Source organism: Mobula birostris, chromosome 1 (genome assembly GCF_030028105.1).
Source record: "Mobula birostris isolate sMobBir1 chromosome 1, sMobBir1.hap1, whole genome shotgun sequence".
In the NCBI taxonomy this organism is placed as follows: Eukaryota; Metazoa; Chordata; class Chondrichthyes; order Myliobatiformes; family Myliobatidae; genus Mobula; species Mobula birostris.
In genome coordinates, this window is record NC_092370.1 from 14,924,143 (window position 1) to 14,945,068 (window position 20,926).

Genomic DNA, 20,926 nt, shown 5'->3' on the forward strand with positions numbered 1-20,926 from the left:
ACTAATAATAATAATAAAAATTAAACAAGTAAATCAATTACAGTATATGTATATTGAATAGCGTTACGTACCCCGTAACTGGGTTGCCAAACCAGCAGAAATGGATCACTCAGTTGGAGTCTGGATTACTAGAACTAAGAAAGTTTTATTAAAGAAACAAGCAACACAGTACTCTAATCAAAAGGATAATAAATGCAACAGTTCAGCAATGATAAACACACATGTACACAGAATTAAGATAACAGGATCAATCAAGCTCTATCGTTGTCTAGGGGTAAATGACCAGTTTCAAAGTGACACAAAATTCAGTTCAGTTCGCAGTAATCGTTGCCATAGCGATGGACAGTGGGGGGAAGGAGAGAGAGAGCAAAAATGAATGAATATTCAAAACGACTTCCACACAGACCTTCGCAGTCAGCTTTCGTGCGAGTCCTTTGTGATGTCATCTGAGGTCACCGACCGTGACCCCCTCTGTTTCCAGATACAATCGTTTCTCTGCGGTGAACCTGGCACCAAGGCAAGGGTGGACACACACCAGGTTCCCGCCGATTCTGCCTTTCCACCCTGTGCGTCTATGGCCCGGTACTTCCCACCGACTTGTGAGAGACGCACCGCTTCCAGGGTCTCGTTACCTCGGGTGTCGTGTGTGTCCTGCCTTAGCGAACCTGTCCCTTTTTATCCTCCTGCTGGGGTATCGCCTGTCCATCACTTCAAACAGTTCAGGGTTCAAAGGGGGAGCCGATCTTGACAACTCTCTCCTTCTGTTACTCTCTCTCCCATCCCTTCATTACACATCTCCAAATGCTGCTCCATTGCTTTCCTTATCTCTCTCTCTCCTGAAGACAGGTGGCAGACCAACTGCTGATCCCACTGGTGCCAGCACAGGACAGCTACATCTTAATCTATGTGTATTCTTGTCACAATAGATTTTTAAAAAGTACAAAAACAGAAATACTGTATATTAAAAAGAGTGAGGTAGTGTCCAAAGATTCAATGCCCATTTAGAAATTGGATGGCAGAGGGGAAGAAGCTGTTCCTGAATCGCTGAGTGTGTGCCTTCAGGCTTCTGTACCTCCTACCTGATGGTAACAGTGAGAAAAGGGCATGCCCTGGGTGCTGGAGGTCCTTAATAATGGACGCTGCCTTTCTGAGACACTGCTTCCTAAAGATGTCCTGGTTACTTTGTAGGCGAGTACCCAAGATAGAGCTGACTAGATTTACAACCCTCTGCAGCTTCTTTCGGTCCTGTGCAATAGCCCCTCCATACCAGACAGTGATGCAGCCTGTCAGAATGCTCTCCACAGTACAACTATATAAGTTTTTGAGTGTATTTGTTGACTTGCCAAATCTCTTCAAACTCCTAATAAAGTATAGCCGCTGTCTTGCCTATATTGATACTGCTCACACTCTCCACTTCTGATCCCTCTATGAGGATTGGTCTGTGTTCCTTCATCTTACCCTTCCTGAAGTCCACAATCAGCTCTTTCGTCTTATTGATGTTGAGTGCCAGGTTGTTGCTGCGACACCACTCCACTAGTTGGCATATCTCACTCCTGTACGCCCTCTCGTCACCACCTGAGATTCTACCAACAATGGTTGTATCATCAGCCAGTTTATAGATGGTATCTGAGCTATGCCTAGCCACACAGTCATGTGTATATAGAGAGTAGAGCAGTGGGATAAGCACACATCCCTGAGGTGTACCAGTGTTGATTGCCAGCGAGGAGGATATGTTATCACCAATCTGCACAGATTGTGGTCTTCCGGTTAGAAAGTAGAGGATCCAGTTGCAGAGGGAGGTACAGAGGCCCAGGTTCTGCAACCTCTCAGTCAGGATTGTGGGAATGGTGGTATTAAATGCTGAGCTATAGTTGATGAACGGCATCCTGACGTAGGTGTTTGTGTTGTCCAGGTGGTCTAAAGCCGTGTGGAGAGCCATTGAGATTGCATCTGCCATTGACCTATTATAGACTTTATAGATTTGCAACATTACCCTGTGGCCCTTGAACTCAATCCCCAGACTAATGGAGGCTAAGACAGCATACACCTTCTGAACAACCCTATCAACTGGTGTGGCATCTCATGGTCCTGATGTCTATATTCAATGTGACTTCCTCAAACTCAAATCTTGCCTTTAATTAATTAGTCATTTTAGGAAGTGTTTTATCATCTACTTTTAACATTTTTGCACCATTAGGTTTCCTGGCAACCGTTTTCCATGCCCTCTAGTGAATGGGTGCAGAATGGTATCCTGTCAAGCACAGAACTAGCAAGTTCAGTCATTGTCTTCACTTTAACTAACTGACCAATTTTTCTTCTTTAATGCCAGATTTGTAGAGCATGTTTTTTTCTCTTTTCTTTTTCAATTCTTGGCATCTTTTTCCCCTTCTTAATTTTCATCAGCATCATCCGCAGCTGTATCCTACCCTGATCAATATGGCATTGTTACAGGAGACAGAGTGGGAAGAGGTATAGTCAAGAAAGCGGGAATTGGTAGGTTGATAAAAGGTGTTGGCAGACAGATTGTCTCCCGAGATGGAGACAGAGAGATCGAGAAAGCGGGGAGAGGTGTCAGAATTTGTACTGCTGGAAAATGACACTGAAGAGATATTAATGGGGGACAAAGAAATTGCAGATGAACTCAACTACTGCACAGAGTCTTGTCATCTTCAGATGTTTTCTGATGACTCTGCCATAGTTGGATGCATCAGCAAGGGAGATGAGGCTGAGTACAGGGCTACGGTAGGAAACTTTGTCACATGGTGTGAGCAGAATTACCTGCAGCTTAATGTGAAAAAGACTAAGGAGCTGGTGGTAGACCTGAGGAGAGCTAAAGTACTGGTGACCTCTGTTTTCATCCAGGGGGTCAGTGTGGACATGGTGGAGGATTACAAATACCTGGGGATACGAATTGACAATAAACTGGACTGGTCAAAGAACACTGAGGCTGTCTACAAGAAGGGTCAGAGCCATCTCTATTTCCTGAGGAGACTAAGGTCCTTTAACATCTGCCGGACGATGCTGAGGATGTTCTACGAGTCTGTGGTGGCCAGTGCGATCATGTTTGCTGTTGTGTGCTGGGGCAGCAGGCTGAGGGTAGCAGACACCAACAGAATTAACAAACTCATTCGTAAGGCCAGTGATGTTGTGGGGATGGAACTGGACTCTCTGGCAGTGGCGTCTGAAAAGAGGATGCTGTCCAAGTTGCATGCCATCTTGGACAATGTCTCCCATCCACTACATAATGTACTGGTTGAGCACAGGAGTACATTCAGCCAGAGACTCATTCCACCGAGATGCAACACAGAGCATCATAGGAAGTCATTCCTGCCTGTGGCCATCAAACTTTACAACTCCTCCCTTGGAGGGTCAGACACCCTGAGCCAATAGGCTGGTCCTGGACTTATTTCCTGGCATAATTTACATATTACTATTTAACTATTTATGGTTTTATTACTATTTATTATTTATGGTGCAACTGTAATGAAAACCAGTTTCCTCAGGATCAATAAAATATGACTATGACTATGACTATGACTAAGTATTTTACGTTACTCTTCACTACAGAAATCATTAGTGGGATGCCAGAAATTCGAGAATGTCAGAGGGCAGAAGTGAGTGTTGTTGCTATTACCAAGATGAAGGTGCTTGGGAAGCTGCAAGGTCTGAAGGTAGATAAATCTGCCAGACCAGATGGACTACATCCCGGGTTTCTGAAAGAGGTCATTGAAGAGATTGTGAAGACACTAGTAATGATCTTTCTAGAGTCAGTAGGTTCTGGAACAGTTGTGGAGCACTCAAATTGCAAATGTCACCTCACTCTTTAAGAAGGGAGGGAGGCGGGAGAAAGGATATTATAGGCCAGTTCGCATGACTTCAATAGTTGGGAAGAAGTTGGAGTCTATTATTAAGGATAAAGTTTCGAGGTATTTGGAGGCACGTGATGAAATAGACTAAAGTCAGCATGGTTTCCTTAAGGGGAAATCTTGCCTGACAAATCTGTTGGAATTCTTTGAGAAAATAGCAGGCAGGATAGACAAAGAAGATTCGATGGCTGTTGTTTACTTGGAATATCAGCCGCACCTGAAGCTGCTTTACAAGATAAGAACCCGTGGTATTACAGGAATGATACTAACATGGTTAGAAGATTGGCTGACTGGCAAAAAATTGGAATAAAAGGGCCTTTTGTAGTTGGCTGCCAGTGTCTAGTGGCTTTATAACGCATTGGTCAGACTGCACTTGAAGTGTTGTGAGCAGTTTTGGGTCCTTATCTAAGAAACGATGTACTGACATTTACCAACAGTGGTGGTGGAGACGAAAACGATAGGGTCTTTTAAGAGACTTCTGGATAGGTACATGGAGCTTAGAAAAATAGAGGGCTATGGATAAGCCTAGGTAGTTTTAAGGTAGCTTAGTGGGCTGAAGGGCCTGTATTGTGCTGTAGGTTTTCTATGTTTCTATGTTTCTATTTAGGAGGGTCAAGAGGAGGACACGGGAATGATTCCAGGAATAAAAGGGTTAATATATGAGGACCGTTTCATAGTTCTGGGCCTGTACTCCCTAGGGTTGTGGAATTCATTGTCACAGACAGTTGTGGAGGTCAAGTCATTTGAGTATATATTATAGCGGAGTTCGATAGGTTCTGGATTAGTTAGGGTGTCAAAGGTTATGGTTAGAAGGCTGGAGAATAGGCTTGAGGGGGATAATATATCAGCCAGAGCTGACTTGAAGGGCCAAACGGCTAATTCTACATCTAAAGATTTCATGGTCTTTTAGGATAGTGGATCAGACACTTATGATGGTGATCAGGAAGAATTTCCTTTCTGGGAGCTGGGAAGTTTTGGAATTCTCTGCTGGAGGATGCAGTAATGCTCCGTCATTGAATACTGCAAGACTGAGTTTGACGAAGCCACGGAGTTGGTCTAAGTTTATATTTCAGGAACAGTGCATTGCTGCCAAAGCTTCCTTTTTATTGTCCATCTGATAGCTTTGGTGTGGTCATTTCAGATGCATTTAAGAGTGGTGCAACTGGAATTGTGTTTGTCATAGAGTCATAGAGCACGATAGTGAGCAAACAGGCCCTTTGTCCCATCTAGCCCATGCTATAATTTAGCCTAGTCCCATTGACCAGCACCTAGATCATTGCCTTCCATGTAAAATAGCCCTCTAAGAAAAATTAAGAGAAAAATTAAATTTTGTTGTCAAGCTTGACTCCTGAAGAATTGCTCAAGACTTAGGTCATGAGGGTGACAGTATAAGACAGAGACACTGCCTTGCTCGTGCTAGCTAGCAGTAGCTAGCAATAGATCATGCCAGTAATGAAGTATTGTTAAACTTTGTCTGAGACTATTTAGCTAATACAGGAACTAACTGTGGACACGCAGTTCTAATTTTGGGTATTGCACGGGAACATTTGTGAACTGGCTGAGACCTAACAAGTGCTTCTTCACATCACTGATGAAGTATGTCTAGCTGTTGGCTATTGCCCAAAATTTACTGTATAAATTTCAGACGTAACCTGACACTGGCGGAGTCGTAAGACAACGGCTCCCCGTGGTCACGAATTAAAGGGTTTACCTAATACCGAGGTCTGTGTCTTTACTGTTGTTTGATAACAGGGTAAATTTTCTTACGGTAAAATAGGGCAAATTCTTCGACACTCTCCATATCTTTGCCATCAATATACTTCTCCCAACAAGTCCTCCAAGAAGACCACAACCTTGTTGTTACGTACCTTAATGACTGGAGAGCTGTGTTGACTGGAGTCGGGGCCCTGTGCTTTGACTGTAGGTAGGGTCACCCATGCCAAACAGGTCAAAGGCTAGAGGCCAGACTAAGAGTGGTCCACAGTTCCTCCAGGTTCGGAGGTTCAGTTCAGGGCTGACAACCCTGACTGGTCAAAAAATTTATTACAGAAACATGCTGCCCTAAATGCCAGCAGCATAACAGCACTGAATAAAATCTTTAAAAAGTCCCCATAACTCATATTAGGATTTCTAATATCAAACTTGCTTTTGCTTGTGTGACTTCGTGGTAATGAGCGCTGATGATTTTAGCTGCCCAAGTGATGATTGGTTGTCCATCGTGCCCAATGATGACAGGAAATCTGTGCGGGACAATTTTTAAAGTGGAAAAGCCAGTACACTGAGGCAGTTCAACTCTCTGAACCTCAGATGTCTGGGTCCAGTGGTAAGAGTAGCCATCACAAACTGGGCTCTGCCAAGGCGACAGTAGGTGACCATGGCTTCTTCTGTGGCTTGTCATGTCCTTCCCTCTTCACAAAACGTTGTAGAACTGCTTTCCTGACCATTAGATCTCACTGTGGATCTCATCCACCCAGTCCGCCAGATCTGACTTTGCGTCCAAGGACAGGTATCTCACCGGGGAGTGTGGCCCGTCTGCTACTCTCACCTGGTTCAGACTGCCTGTCAAAGCAGAGTTCTGGGGTTTAGCTGCTTTCTCAAGCAAATAGCTACTTGGAGCCGCAAGTGAGACCTGAGTGACCAGCGGGGTCCAAAGGTGAGTGAGATACTCCAGAATGGAGCCCCTTCACCAGAGGTGCTACCCCTCGCTGGACACCCCACAGTAAATTATATTAAAACAGAGTTTACAGCTTCTGGCCCAACAAGCTGCTGCTCCCAGCTGCCAACCTACTTAACCCCGCCTAATCACAGGACAATTTACAATGACCAATGAGCTCACTAATATTTACATCTTTGGACAGTGGGAGGAAACTGGAGCACCTGGAGGAAACCCTCACAAATTCCTTACAGGCCAAACTGGAATTGAACTCTGAACTCCAACACCCTGAGCTATAATAGCGTCATGGTAACTGCTATGCTACTGTGGCGCCCTATTCCTATTCAATATGCATCTTCTGAAATATAATAGTTTCTAACATATTTCTGTTAATATTTCACGATGACAGGCCTTCATTCAATTTGCTATGCAAAAAAGAAAAATGTTCAGTTACATTGTTAAGATTTATCATCTGCAAGAAATAACAGGTAAAGGTACAAAAAGAGGAGGCCATTCACTCTCCCTTCAGTACTTTGCTCAGTTCTGGAAATCCTACACATCAGAAGATGCAATTTGAACAAATTAACCAATCCAAAATGATTATATTTTGGGTTTATTTTTGTTTCTTAAGAGGGAGAATAAATTTAAAATGAATTTACCTTCCAGAACATTTTATACATGTGGTAGAGTTCAAATGTGATGTATTAAGGGTTTCCTTGCACTTCCGCTGATAATGGGATCTGACTTTCATGTCTCCAACCACAGGCATTTAATTACTGCGGATTACCCAAGAAACAAGCATCATCTGGTCCAGGGGCAATTAATAGATACACAAACCAATCTTCCGTCCTTGGACTCACTTTACACCGCACGCTGTTGGAGCAGTGCTGCCAGGATAATCAAGGACACGACCCACCCAGCCAACACACTTTTCGTCCCTCTTCCCTCCGGGAGAAGGCTCAGGAGCTTGAAGACTCGTATGGCCAGATTTGGGAACAGCTTCTTTCCAACTGTGATAAGACTGCTGAACAGATCCTGACCCGGATCTGGGCCATACCCTCCAAATATCCAGACCTGCCTCTCGGTTTTTTTTTCACTACCTTACTTTCCCTTTTCTATTTTCTATTTATGATTTATAATTTAAATTTTTAATATTTACTATTGATTTGTACTCCAGGGAGCACAAAGTGCAGAATCAAATATCGCTGTGATGATTGTACGTTCTAGTATCAATTGTTTGACAATGATAAAGTATAAAGTAATATAAATCATAGCTGGAAACCTCTGTTCTTTCATCAAATGTTTTTAAGTGCATAATATTTAAATCGAACACTTTAAATCATAAGAAATAAGTTTATATACAGTATATTTTCCACACACACATATACAATGAAAGGTCAAGGGAAAAGTCAATGCATGCTAACATTTTAGCTGAGGGCATCTAATTATACTTTATACTTTATTGTCGCCAAACAATTGGTACTAGACCATACAATCATCACAGCGATATTTGATTCCGCGCTTCACACTCCCTGGATTATAAATATTATATATTAAAGATATTAAAAATAGTTAAAATTAGTAAATATTAAAATCTTAAATTATAAATCATAAGTAGAAAGTAGAAAAATGGGAAGTAAGGTAGTGCAAAAAAACCGAGAGGCAGGTCTGGATATTTGGAGGGTACGGCCCAGATCCGGGTCAGGATCCGTTCAGCAGTCTTATCACTGTTGGAAAGAAGCTGTTCCCAAATCTGGCCATACGAGTCTTCAAGCTCCTGAACCTTCTCCCGGAAGGAAGAGGGATGAAAAGTCTGTTGGCTGGGAGGGTCGTGTCCTTGATTATCCTGGCAGCACTGCTCCGATAGCATGCGGTGTAAAGTGAGTCCAAGGACGGAAGATTTGTTTGTGTGATGTGCTGCACCGTGTTCACGATCTTCTGCAGCTTCTTCCGGTCTATGTATTTCTAATCATGATTTCGTTATTTAATATCATTAAACAAAATTCCAGCTATAAGGCTATAAGACCATAAGATGTAGATGTAGTATAGTGAGTGGGAGGAGTATTGGGAGGCTCCTCCTGAAGTCCACTGTCATCTCCACAGTCTTGAGTGTATTTAGCTCCAGATTGTTCTGACCACACCAGAGGGCCAGCCGTTCCACCACCCGTCTGATCACTGGCTTCTAAGAGTTCCGTTACCTTAAGCTCTCTAATCAATTCTGGTTCATTGCACAATACCTAATCCAGAATAGCTGATCACCTTGTGGGCTCAGTCATGCTCTAAAAAGTCATCTCAGTTCTCCCTCTTGGGATCCAGCACCAACCTAATTTTCCCAACCTGCCAACATACTGGAATCCCCCATGACTATTGTAACATTGCTTTTTGATATGCATTTTCTTTCTCCCACTGTAATTTATAGACCACATCTTTACTACTTTTTGTGGGGGTCTGTATACAACTCCCATCAGAGTCTTTTGCCCTTGCAGTTCCTTAGCTCTATCCACTACAATTCAATATCATCCAGTCCTATGTTACCTCTTTCTAATGATTTAATTTTATTTTTTTTACCAGCAGAGCCATCCCAAACCCAAGCCTACCTGCCCGTCCTTTCGATACAATGTGTATCCTTGGACATTAAACTCCAAGTTATAATCTTTCAGCCACGATTCTCTGATGCCCACATGCCAATCTGTAACTGTGCTACAAGTTCAGCCTGCTACATATTCCTTTCTTCTCAATGCCCCAGGCAACTATCATTACATTCTGACAACTGAAGTATTAGCAATGGCATATTTATGAGTAATATTAGCATGTTCATTAATTGCACCAGACCATGCTTGCTTCATGGATATTCTGCAGTAATAATGAAACACCCGTGACCACAATAGACTTAAAAGGTGCAATTACAAATCAAGATAAAATCCACAGAAAATTCCAACAATCCTCAAAATAGCCCGGTTCAAAATATATACCTGAAAGTGATACTTATGTGGGAATAATTAGCCTTCTACGAAGAGTTACGAACTTCACAGTCTGGCCATGAGATGTAATTTGACATTTTGAACTGTAGAGGCTGACGTGGCACATGAAACATAGTCAGTAATTGAAGAATGTTCAAAGGGTTATTGATAGAGATGTCAGAAAGAAAAGGCTGTAGGTAAGTAAGACCGACAGGATTGCTTTGAGAGCCAGTATGGACTCACTGGGCCACAATGGTGTACCCATACTCTACCTCCTTAGAAAATAAAATCAGGCATTTCTTCGCCTCGTTTTCGGGAAGATCAATGGACACAAAATATAGTGTAGGTATCGGTTTAGCCAAACTGAATTTATTTCGAGAGGTTGGTCATGAGGCACATCAGGACCCTGCTGCCCCCCTCATTGGATCCCCTGCAGTTCGCGTACCGTCCCAAATGTTCAACAGACGGCGTCATTGCCATCACTCTCCACCTGGCCCTCACCCACCTGGACAAAAAAGACACGTATGTTCGAATGCTGTTCATAGACTTCAGTTCAACATTCAACACATCATTCCTCAACACCTGATTGGAAAGCCCCTACTGGGCCTGAACACCTCCCTCTGCAACTGGATCCTAGACTTCCTGACTGGGAGACCTCAGTCAGTCCGGATTGGAAGCAGCATCTCCAACACCATCACGCTGAGCACGGGGCCCCCCCAGGGCTGTGTGCTCAGTCCACTGCTGTTCACTCTGCTGACCCACAACTGTGCTGCTACACACAGCTCAAACCACATCATCAAGTTCGCCGATGACACGACCGTGGTGGGTCTCATCAGCAAGAATGATGAGTCAGCATATAGAGAGGAGGTGCAGCGGCTAACGGACTGGTGCGGAGCCAACAATCTGTCTCTGAATGCGAACAAAACAAAAGAGATGGTTGTTGACTTCAGGAGGACTTCCTGTGTCTTGTCCTGCTCTGCATGTTCCACGACGCTTGTAGAGACCGCCTTCTTGACCGTTGGACCTTCCATTGGTCTCGTCTGCTCAATCCGCCGGAGTCTGTCTTCACATGCTGGGATAGACAACTCCCTACCTCACCGAGGGTTTGAGACCCGTCGGCTACCCTCACCTGGTTTAGCCAGCTTGTCAAAGCCATTGCCTGGGGTGTGGCTGCTGTCGCATGCAAACAGCTATGGGGAGCCACAGGTGAGAGCTGAGTGCCAGGTGGGGACCAAAGGTAGACTAACCGCCTTGAAAAGGACGCGACATGTTCCCCCACCAGAGGTGCTACCCCTCCCTGACACCCCATACACCCCATGAACCAATACAGTACCATTAAACAAGGGGTTCGTGGGCCCCAGGTTGGGAACCCCTGGTCGAGACCAATATTGTTTCACCTTAGTCAGCTGATGATAGCTTGAGTGGTCATTGCTCATCCTTCGCTAATCTGGGTTTAGGAAGAGGGAAAACAGGGAAATGTAAATTTGACTCCCGTGTTTTCGGGAGCTACAACTGTTGGAAAGTGTGTGAACCGTCAGTGGATCAGGTTAGTCTCATGTTGGAGTGGCAGTGTAGTCCATCAAATATTGAAAGGTCTAGATAAAATGGATGCGGAGAGGATGTTTCCTATAGTGGGTGAGTCTAGCACAAGAGGGCACAGCTTCAGAATAGAGGGACCTGCATTTAGAACAGAGATGAGGAACTTCTTTAGCTGGAGGGTAGTGCATCTGTGGAATTCATTGCCACAGGTGGCTGTGGAGGCCAAGTCTTTAAGTACAGTTAAAGCAGAGCTTGATAGGTTCCTGACTAGTCAGGGCGTTAAAGGTTATGGGGAAAAGGCAGGGGAAAGGGTTGAGTGAGATAATAAATCAGCCATGAGATGGAATGGCAGAGCAGACTCAATGGGCTGAATGGCCTAATTCAGCTCCTCTGCCTTAAGGTCCTACAGACTGCAGGACATGCTTTCATTGGAGAGGGTCCACAGGAGGTTCATGTGAATGATCCCAGGAATGAAAGGGTTCACATATGATGTGCGTTTGATGGCTCGAGGTCTGTACTTGCAGGTGTTTAGAAGAATGAGGGGGGATCTCATTGAAACCTATCAAATATTGAAAGAATTTGTAGAGTGTACGTGGGTAAGATGTTTCCTATAGTGGGTGAGTGTGGTAAACCATATATATATATGTTGTAAACTGGGTTACCTGTCTGGACGCGCCCCTCTGCTGACTGCCCTTGTGGCTCCTCCCACAGACCCCTGAATAAAGGCGATTGTGTCACTGCTTCTCCTCTCAGTCCAGGACAGACACACAGCATGGTCGAGGTCACATTTTACTGCGAATAAAAGCCTTTCAGTGTATACTCTACTTCCAGTCTTTCGGAGTAATTGATAGTGCATCAATGAGTCTATGACTAGAAGGCACAGCCTCAGAATAGAATCCATTGAGAACAGAGATGAGGAGGAATCCGTGGTGAATGCATGGAATTCATTGCCACAGGTGGCTGTGAAGGCCAAGGCTTACTTTATTTTTATATCATTCTTTATTATTTACGATTATTGCATGTTTCTTGTTTGTTGTTGCACACTGCGCCCTGACCAACGGAGCACAGCAAATTCTTAATACATGTAAGTGTATATGGCGAATAAATTTAATCCTGATTCCTATTCTGTGTTCCTCCCCCTTCCTTTCCAGTGCTCTTGGCCCAAAATATCGAAGGCTGATTTCTGACCTGCCAAATTCCTCCAGCTATGTGTGTGTGTGTGTTGCTCGGGATTTCTAGCATCTACTGAATTTCTTGTTTTGAAGATCAAAATATAATTAGAGTTTAAGAAACCAGAGGACACAGATTGGAGGGAACCAAGAAAATCACCCAGGGCATTTGTATTTGCTTCATAGCTTGTGAGACTCTCCTGTTGGTAGAGTGGAAGCAGATTTTCATTGTGATTTTCGAAGTAGGAATTGACTATGTATGTAAAAGGGGGAAAAGACTTTGCAAGGCATTTGGGATAAGAGGAGGGTCACTGTGTTAATTGGACTGCTGTTTCAAAGAGCTGTCACTGATGTGATGGACCAAATGGCTTCCTTCTGTGCTCTCTAATTCTGCTCGGCCACCTGTGCAGGAAAGACTCACTGTGGCCTGAACACGTACATCATCTATGCCATGAGTAATTTTCCGCTTCCTAACGTGCAGTAATAAAGAGTGCAGGAAAGAGTTTGCTGATCACTTCGGTGTATCCATTATTGAACGGCCATGCTAACAAAATACTTTTACTTTGAACTTCGAACTTTAAATTTTGACCTTGAAGTTCCATTGCAGCACCTGATTGCAATGTAGATTTCAAAGTAAAAGGAACAATGCCATGATTTGTGAAGACTGCAAGTTGGGGCAGATCAGGAACTCTAAAATGGAATTAGCTTGGCTTGGGATAAAAATTTTCTTAGCCATCAGGAAGGAGCTAGGGAATTGAACAATTAGATTTCATTGTGGATTCAGTGAAAATCTGCCTCCACTACAGCACAGCTTCTAAATTAGATTAGATTAGTTTTCTTTCTCACACGTACATTGAAACATGAAGTGAAATACGTCATTTGTGTTAACGACCAACACAGTCGAAAATGATCTGGGGGAGTCTGCAAGTGTCACCATGCTTCCAGCACCAACATAACATGCTCACAGCTTACTAACCCTAAGTAACACACAAAATGCTGGAGGAACTCAGCAGGTCAGGCAGAGGAATAGACAGTTGATGTTTCAGGCCGAGGTCCTTCATCAGGATTAACCTGACTCTTCCTCAGGTTAGTGCTACCACCCCTAACCCGTACATCTTTGGAATGTGGGAGGAAACCAGAGCACCTGGAGGAAACCCACGTGGTCACAGGGAGAACATACAAACTCCTTACAGGCAGTGATGGGATTTGAACTCTAATTGCCGGTCGCTGACACTGTAAAACGATGCACCAACTGCTATGCCACCCCAAAGCCTACTACTAAAAAGGAATGCAGCAGGTCAAGGAGATAGAACGTAGAAATTTACACCACATTACAGACCCTTCGGCCCACAATGTTGTGCTATGTAACCTACTCTAGAGTTGATGAGAAGGTGGTGATGAACTAAATACCAACTACTGTCCTTAATTATGATGAAGGTAAAGATGTTTGAGTGGTCAAAGTGCGAGATTCATAGATTATCCTAGAGTCATACTAAACTATAGCATAGAAACAAGCCCTTCAGTCCATCTAGTCCATGCTGAAACATTTAAACTCCGTACTCCCATTGACCTGTACCTGGACCATCGCTCTCCATGTCCCTACCATCCATGTACCTGTCCAAACATCTCTTAAATGTTGAACTCAAAATCGCATCCATCACTTGTGTTGGCAGCTGGTTGCACACTCTCACAACCCTCTGTGTGAAGAAGTTTCCCTTTAAACATTTCACCCTTCACCCTTAACCCATGACCTCTAGTTCCAGTCTCACCCAACCTCAGTACAAAAAGCCCGGTTACATTTACCCTATCCATACCCCTTATAATTTTGTATACCTCTATCAAATCTGCCCTCAATCATCTACATTCTGGGAATAAAGTTCTAACCTATTCAATCTTTCCTTATAACTCAGGTACTCCAGTCCCAGCAAAATCCTTGTAAATTTTCTCTGTACTCTTTCAATTTTATTTACATCTTTCGTGTATGTCGGTGACCAAAATTATACACAGTACTCCAAATTAGGCCTTATCAATATCTAGTTCAACATAACATCCCAACTCCTGTACTCAGTGCTTTGATTCCTGAAGGCCAATGTGCCGTAAGTTTTCCTTACGAGCCTATTGACATTTATTGCCACTTTCAATGAGTTATGGGCCTGTATTTATTCTACTGCACTGCTTATTGTGTGAGATCTCCCCCTGTCAGTCTGCCCAAAGTACAACACATCTCACTTGACTGCATTATATTCTACCTGCTATTTTTCAGCCCATTTTTTCTGCTGCTTCAGATCCCCCTACAAGCTTTGATAATCTTCCTCTCTGTCTACTACACAACCTTGGTGTCATCTGCAAATTTGCTGATCCAGTTAACCACATTTATCATCCAGATCATTGATATAGATAATAAACAACAAAAGACCCAGCAATAATTCCTGTGGCACTCCACTACCCACACTTCTGCTGCAGGGAGGCAACTATTTACTACCACTCTCTGGTCTATTTACCTATCTATCTATTTATTTCTACAGTGTGGAATAGGCCCATCTGTCCCTTCCAACTGCGCTGCCAACAATCCCCCCCCCAACTTATCCTAGTCTAATCACGGGGCAAATACAATGACAAACAAATCAGCAACCCAACTATCTAACATAGAAACATAAAAAACCCTACAGCACAATACAGGCCCTTCAGCCCACAATGCTGTGCCTAACATGTACTTATTTATAAATTACCTAGGGTTACCCATAGCCCTCTATTTTTCTAAGCTCCATGTACCTACCTAATGAGTCTCTTTAAAGACCCTATTGTATCCACCTCCACCACTGTCGCCGGCAGCCCATTCCACGCACTCACCACTCTCTGTGTAAAAAACTTACCCCTGACATCTCCTCTTTATCTACTTCCAAGCACCTTAACATTGTGCCCTCTTGTGCTAGCCATTTCTGCCCTGGGAAAATGCCTCTGACTATCCACATGATCAATGCCTCTATCATTGTATACACCTCTATCAGGTCACCTCTCATCCTCCGTCACTCCAAGGAGAAAAGGCCAAGTTCACTCAACCTATTCTCATAAGGCATGCTCCCCAATCCAGGCAACATCCTTGTAAATATGCTCTGCACTCTCTCTATGGTTTCCACACCCTTCCCGTAGTGAGGCGACCAGAACTGAGCACAGTACTCCAAATGGGGTCTGACCAGGATCCTATATAGCTGTAACATTACCTCTTGGCTCTTAAACTCAATCCCATGGTTGATGAAGGCCAATGCACCGTATGCCTTCTTAACCACAGAGTCAACCTGTGCAGCAGCTTTGAATGTCCTGTGGACTCAGACCCCAAGATCCCTCTGATCCTCCACACTGCCAAGAGTCTTACAATTAATACTATATATTATGCCATCATATTTGACCTACCGAAATGAACCACCTCTCACTTATCTGGGTTGAACTCCATCTACCACTTCTCAGCCCAGTTTTGCATCCTATTGATGTCCCACTGTAACCTCTGACAGCCCTCCACGTTATCCACAACACCCCCAACCTTTGTGTCATCAGCAAATTTACTAACCCATCCCTCCACTTCCTCATCCAGGTCATTTATAAAAATCCTGAAGGGAAGGGGTCCCAGAACAGAGCTTAATCACAGGGCAATCTACAATGAGCAGGTGATCTACCAGCCATACGTCTTTGGAGTGTGGGAGAAAGCTGGAGCACCCGGAGCAGATCCATGTGGTCACAGGGAGAGCGTACAAACTCCTTACAGGCAGGGGCAGGAACTGAAGCTGGTACTGTAAAGCGTTGTGCTGACCATGACACTACTGTTCTTCTCCCGCAACCACAATATCTAATCCAATTTATTACCTAAAAATATCCCCTGTCAGAAGAGTTGATTTAGCCATGTTAACTTCTCTATCATGTGGCAATGATTAACACTAAAGAAACTGAGAAGGGATGCCCCCGCCTGGTCTTCCACTTTGGCTCTTGGCCAAGGTAAACTTAAAGCACCCCAACATGCCTGCTTGTTCCATACAGGAAAGAGCTGAACATGTTTTGCTTTCGTTTTTATGTGAACATTTGGAGTTGCACTATAATGCAATTAACCTATGAACATCTGACACAACTTTACAAGCACAGGTAAACAGTACTTTGAAAGGAACCTATTACTGTACTGTGTGGAGCCAATCACTTCAACCTGACTTGCATGGGCTTGGTCCTGCAGTGAGTGTTCCAACCTATTTATTCTTAATGGTGACTGATGCTCGTGTTAAAGTATCAGTTTTTCTGGATAAAATACCGTTAATTATTTCGCACATCAGGTTTGAATTTCGGAAAATTTTGACTTTGGTAACATTGCAACAAAACTTCAAAAGCGCTGAAATCTATTTATAATGTGTTGTGGTACAATAATGCGTCACAACTGATAACATGCAGAGCGTTCAAAGCAGGAGGGATTTTTTTTGTACAATCGGATGCCATGACAACAGAGGTGGCTGTGAGCAACTATAACAAAGACTGATACGTCTGAGATTAACCCCGGCACTACCAAAGGCAAGAAGGATTGGGTACGTAAGTTGTACAAGTAATCAGTCAGTATATTTTCCACAACATAAACACAAGAGATTCTGCAGCTGTTGGAAATTTTAGGCAACACACGCAAAATGCAAGAGGAACTCAGCAAGTCAAGCAGCATCTTCTGAAGGGATAAACAGTTGATGTTCTAGGCCAACTGTTGTGTATTTAATATTTCAGTAATATTTGAGAAATCTTGTATACCGTATATAGGTCAATTAAGCATTCTTGTTCCCTTAACTAATTCATTAGGGGTTAAATATATAAGTACATGAATTGCATACATCATCACTCTACCATGTGATACAAGTGCGCCACACTTAAAGTAACGACAAAGTTAAACCTTCATTACCACACTCCTTTGTTTCCTTTGAACTAGTTTAATGTCTTGAAGTTACAAAACCTAACACCGGCACTCCTCATCAGGACTTGAAAGGAAGGGGGCAGAAGCTCCCTTCCTTTCAAGTCCTGATGAAGGGTCTCTGCTCAAAACGTCAGCTGTTTATTTCTCTCCATAAATGCTGCCCAGCGTTTTGTGCGTGTTGCACAATACATTTTCCTCGTGACTGGGCACGAGCTCACCTCTGCACTAGAACAACTGTGCACAAATGAAATAGATCCAGCTGATGATGTATGAAGATAAATCAACTGTATACTGTCACAATCTTTGGACTAATTTTTTTTTTTTTTGTGCTGGCTCATGGAAAGAGGTACAGGAGCCTAAGCTCCCACACCACCAAGTTCTGAAACAATTATTATCCTATAGTGGGTGGTGGGTTGGAGGTAAGTCTCTATCAAAGGAGATGTAAAGTGCTCCTTCCCTCCGCTAGCCTGCAGGTCACCCTGGGGCAAAGTGTCGCTCTTACTTATCGCCCCAGATCAGGGTCATGTGAAGCCATGGGAGCAGGTGGTGGATGGTTGTATGAGCAGCTGATGCAGATCATACGGTAATTGGTTATGTGACCACTGACACCAGGCAGGCTAACTGAAGGTTTATGATCAAAGGCAAAATCGCCCACATCATATGACAAGCGACATATTATGATGATGATAATTAATCTACAACGATCAGATTCCTGACCAACATGGATAACCTCACTCATGACAACTCTGACCTGGTTCCACAACCCATGGGCATCCTCTCCATGGAAGGAAGGAGTCGGTGTCCTCTCTCAGGCCAACATTTCTAATGTTGAGACCCTTCTTACCTACAGTTGGCTCCATTGGGTAGGCCGAAATGTTCACCTGCACATCACCTGACTTCCAACATAGACATCCTCTTCCTACAGCAGAGCCACATCGCCACTGACTTCTGGGAATTTCTGGTTTGGAAAGAAGGAAGAGCATTCAGAGTAGTGTTCATAACCTTGTGTTTACACAATGGGAACATGCAGACACCCTAACCAAATGGTGGAGAGACTGTACCATATCATGAACTATCCACTACACCCTCTGGCACCAGCAGACGATCATAAGGCGTAGGAGCAGAATTAGACCAGTCAGTTCATCAAGTCTGCTCTGCCATTCAATCATGGCTGATTTATTTTCCCTTTTAAACCCATTCTACAGCCTTCTCCCCGTACCTCTGATGCTGTACTAATCAAGAACCTCTCCCCGTACCTCCGATGCTGTACTAATCAAGAACCTCTCCCCGTACCTCTGATGCTGTACTAATCAAGAACCATTGGGCTTTAAATATACCCAATGTCTTGGTTTCCACAGATGCCTGTGGCAATAAATTCCACTGATTCACAACCCTCTGGCTAAATAAGTTCATTCTAATCTCTGTTCAAAAGGGACATCCTTCTATTCGGAGGCTGTACCATGTGGTCCTAGATTCTTGGAATATTGGGAACATCCTCTCCATGTCTACTCTAACTAGGCCTTTCAGTATTTAGAAATAAACATAGAAACATAGAAAACCTACAGCACAATACAGACCCTTCAGCCCACAAAGCTGTGCCGAACATGTCCTTATCTTAGAACTACCTAGGTGTTACCCATAGTCCTCTATTTTTCTAAGCTCCATGTAGCCATCCAGGAGTCTCTTAAAAGACCCCATTGTTTCTGCCTCCACCACCGCAGCCAGCAGCCCATTCCACACACTCACCACTCTCTGCGTAAAAAACTTACCCCTGACATCTCTTCTGTGCCTGCTTCCAAGCACTTTAAAACGTGCTAGCTATTTCAGCCCTGGGAAAAATCCTCTGACTATCCACACGAACAATGCCTTTCATCATCTTATACACCTCTGTCAGGTCACCTCTCATCCTCCGTCGTTCCAAGGAGAAAAGGCCAAGTTCACTCAACCTATTCTCATTAGGCATGCTCCCCAATTCAGGCAACATCCTTGTAAATCTCCTCTGCACCCTTTCTATAGTTTCCACGTCCTTCCTGCAGTGAGGTGACCAGAATTGAGCACAGTACTCCAAGTGGGGTCTGACCAGGGTCCTATATAGCTGCAACATTACCTCTTGGTTCTTAAACTCAATCCCACGATTGATGAAGGCCAATACACCGTATGCTTTCTTAACCACAGTGTTAACCTACGCAGCAACTTTGAGTGTCCTATGGACTCATACCCCAAGATCCTTCTGATCCTCCACACTGCTAAGAGTCTTGCCATTAATACTATATTCTGCTGTCATATTTGTCCTACCAAAATGAATCACCTCACACTTATCTGGGTTGAACTCCATCTGCCACTTCTCTGCCCAGTTTTGCATCCTATCGATGTCCCACTGTAACCCCTGACAGCCCTCCACAATATCCACAACACCTCCTAACCTTTGTGTCATCAGCAATTTACTAACCCACCCCTCCACTTCCTCATCCAGAACATTTATAAAAATCACAAAGAGTCAGGGTCGCAGAACAGATCCCTGAGGCACACCACTGGTCACCAGACTCCGTGCAGATCATGACCCGTATACAACCACTCTTTGTCTTCTGTGGGCAAGCCAGTTCTGAATCCACAAAGCAATGTCCCCTTGGATCCCATGCCTCCTTACATTCTCAATAAGTCTTGCATGGAGTACCTTATCAAGTGCCTTGCTAAAATGCATACACACTACATCTACTGCTCGACCTTCATCAATGTGTTTAGTCACATCCTCAAAAAATTCAATCAGGTTCATAAGGCACGACCTGCCCTTAACAAAGCCATGCTGACTCTTCCTATTCATATTATGCCAATGTTCCTTAGATTCAGGATCAGTTCCTGAGGATTGGCGAATGGCTAATGTTATCCCACTTTTTAAGAAAGGTGGGAGGGAGAAAACAGAGAACTATCACCCTGTTAGCCTAAACATCAGTAGTGGAGAAGATGCTAGAGTCCATTATTAAAGATGAAATAGCGGCATATCTTGATAGCAGTGATAGGATTGGGCCGAGCCAGCATGGATTTACCAAGGGCAAATCATGCTTGACTAATCTATTGGAGTTTTTTGAGGATGTAACCAGGAAGATAGACGCGGGAGATCCAGTGGATATGGTGTACCTTGACTTTCAGAAGGCATTTGATAAGGTACCACATAGGAGATTGGTGGGTAAAATCAGAGCTCATGGCATTGGGGGGAGGATATTGACATGGATAGAAAACTGGTTGGCAGATAGAAGGCAAAGGGTAGCAGTGAATGGGTGTTTCTCGGAATGGCAGGTGGTGACTAGTGGGGTGCCACAGGGCTTGGTATTGGGATCACAGCTGTTTACGATTTACGTCAATGATTTAGAGGAAGGCATTGTGAATAACATCAGCAAGTTTGCTGATGATACTAAGCTGGGTGGCAGTGTGACATGTGATGAGGATGTTAGGAGAATTCAAGGTGACTTGGATAGGCTGAGTGAGTGGGCAGAAACTTGGCAGATGGCATTTAATGTGAATAAGTGTGAGATTATTCACTTTGGGAGCAAGAACAAGGCGGCAGATTATTATCTAAACGGTGTGGAGTTAGGTAAGGGAGAAATACAAAGAGATCTAGGAGTACTTGTTCATCAGTCTCTGAAGGTGAATGAGCAAGAGCAGCAGGCAGTGAAGAAGGCTAATGGAATGTTGGCCTTTAATACTAAGGGAATTGAGTACAAGAGCAAGGAAATCCTTTTGCATTTGTACAGGGCCCTGGTGAGACCACACCTGGAGTATTGTGTGCAGTTTTGGTCTCCAGGGTTAAGAGA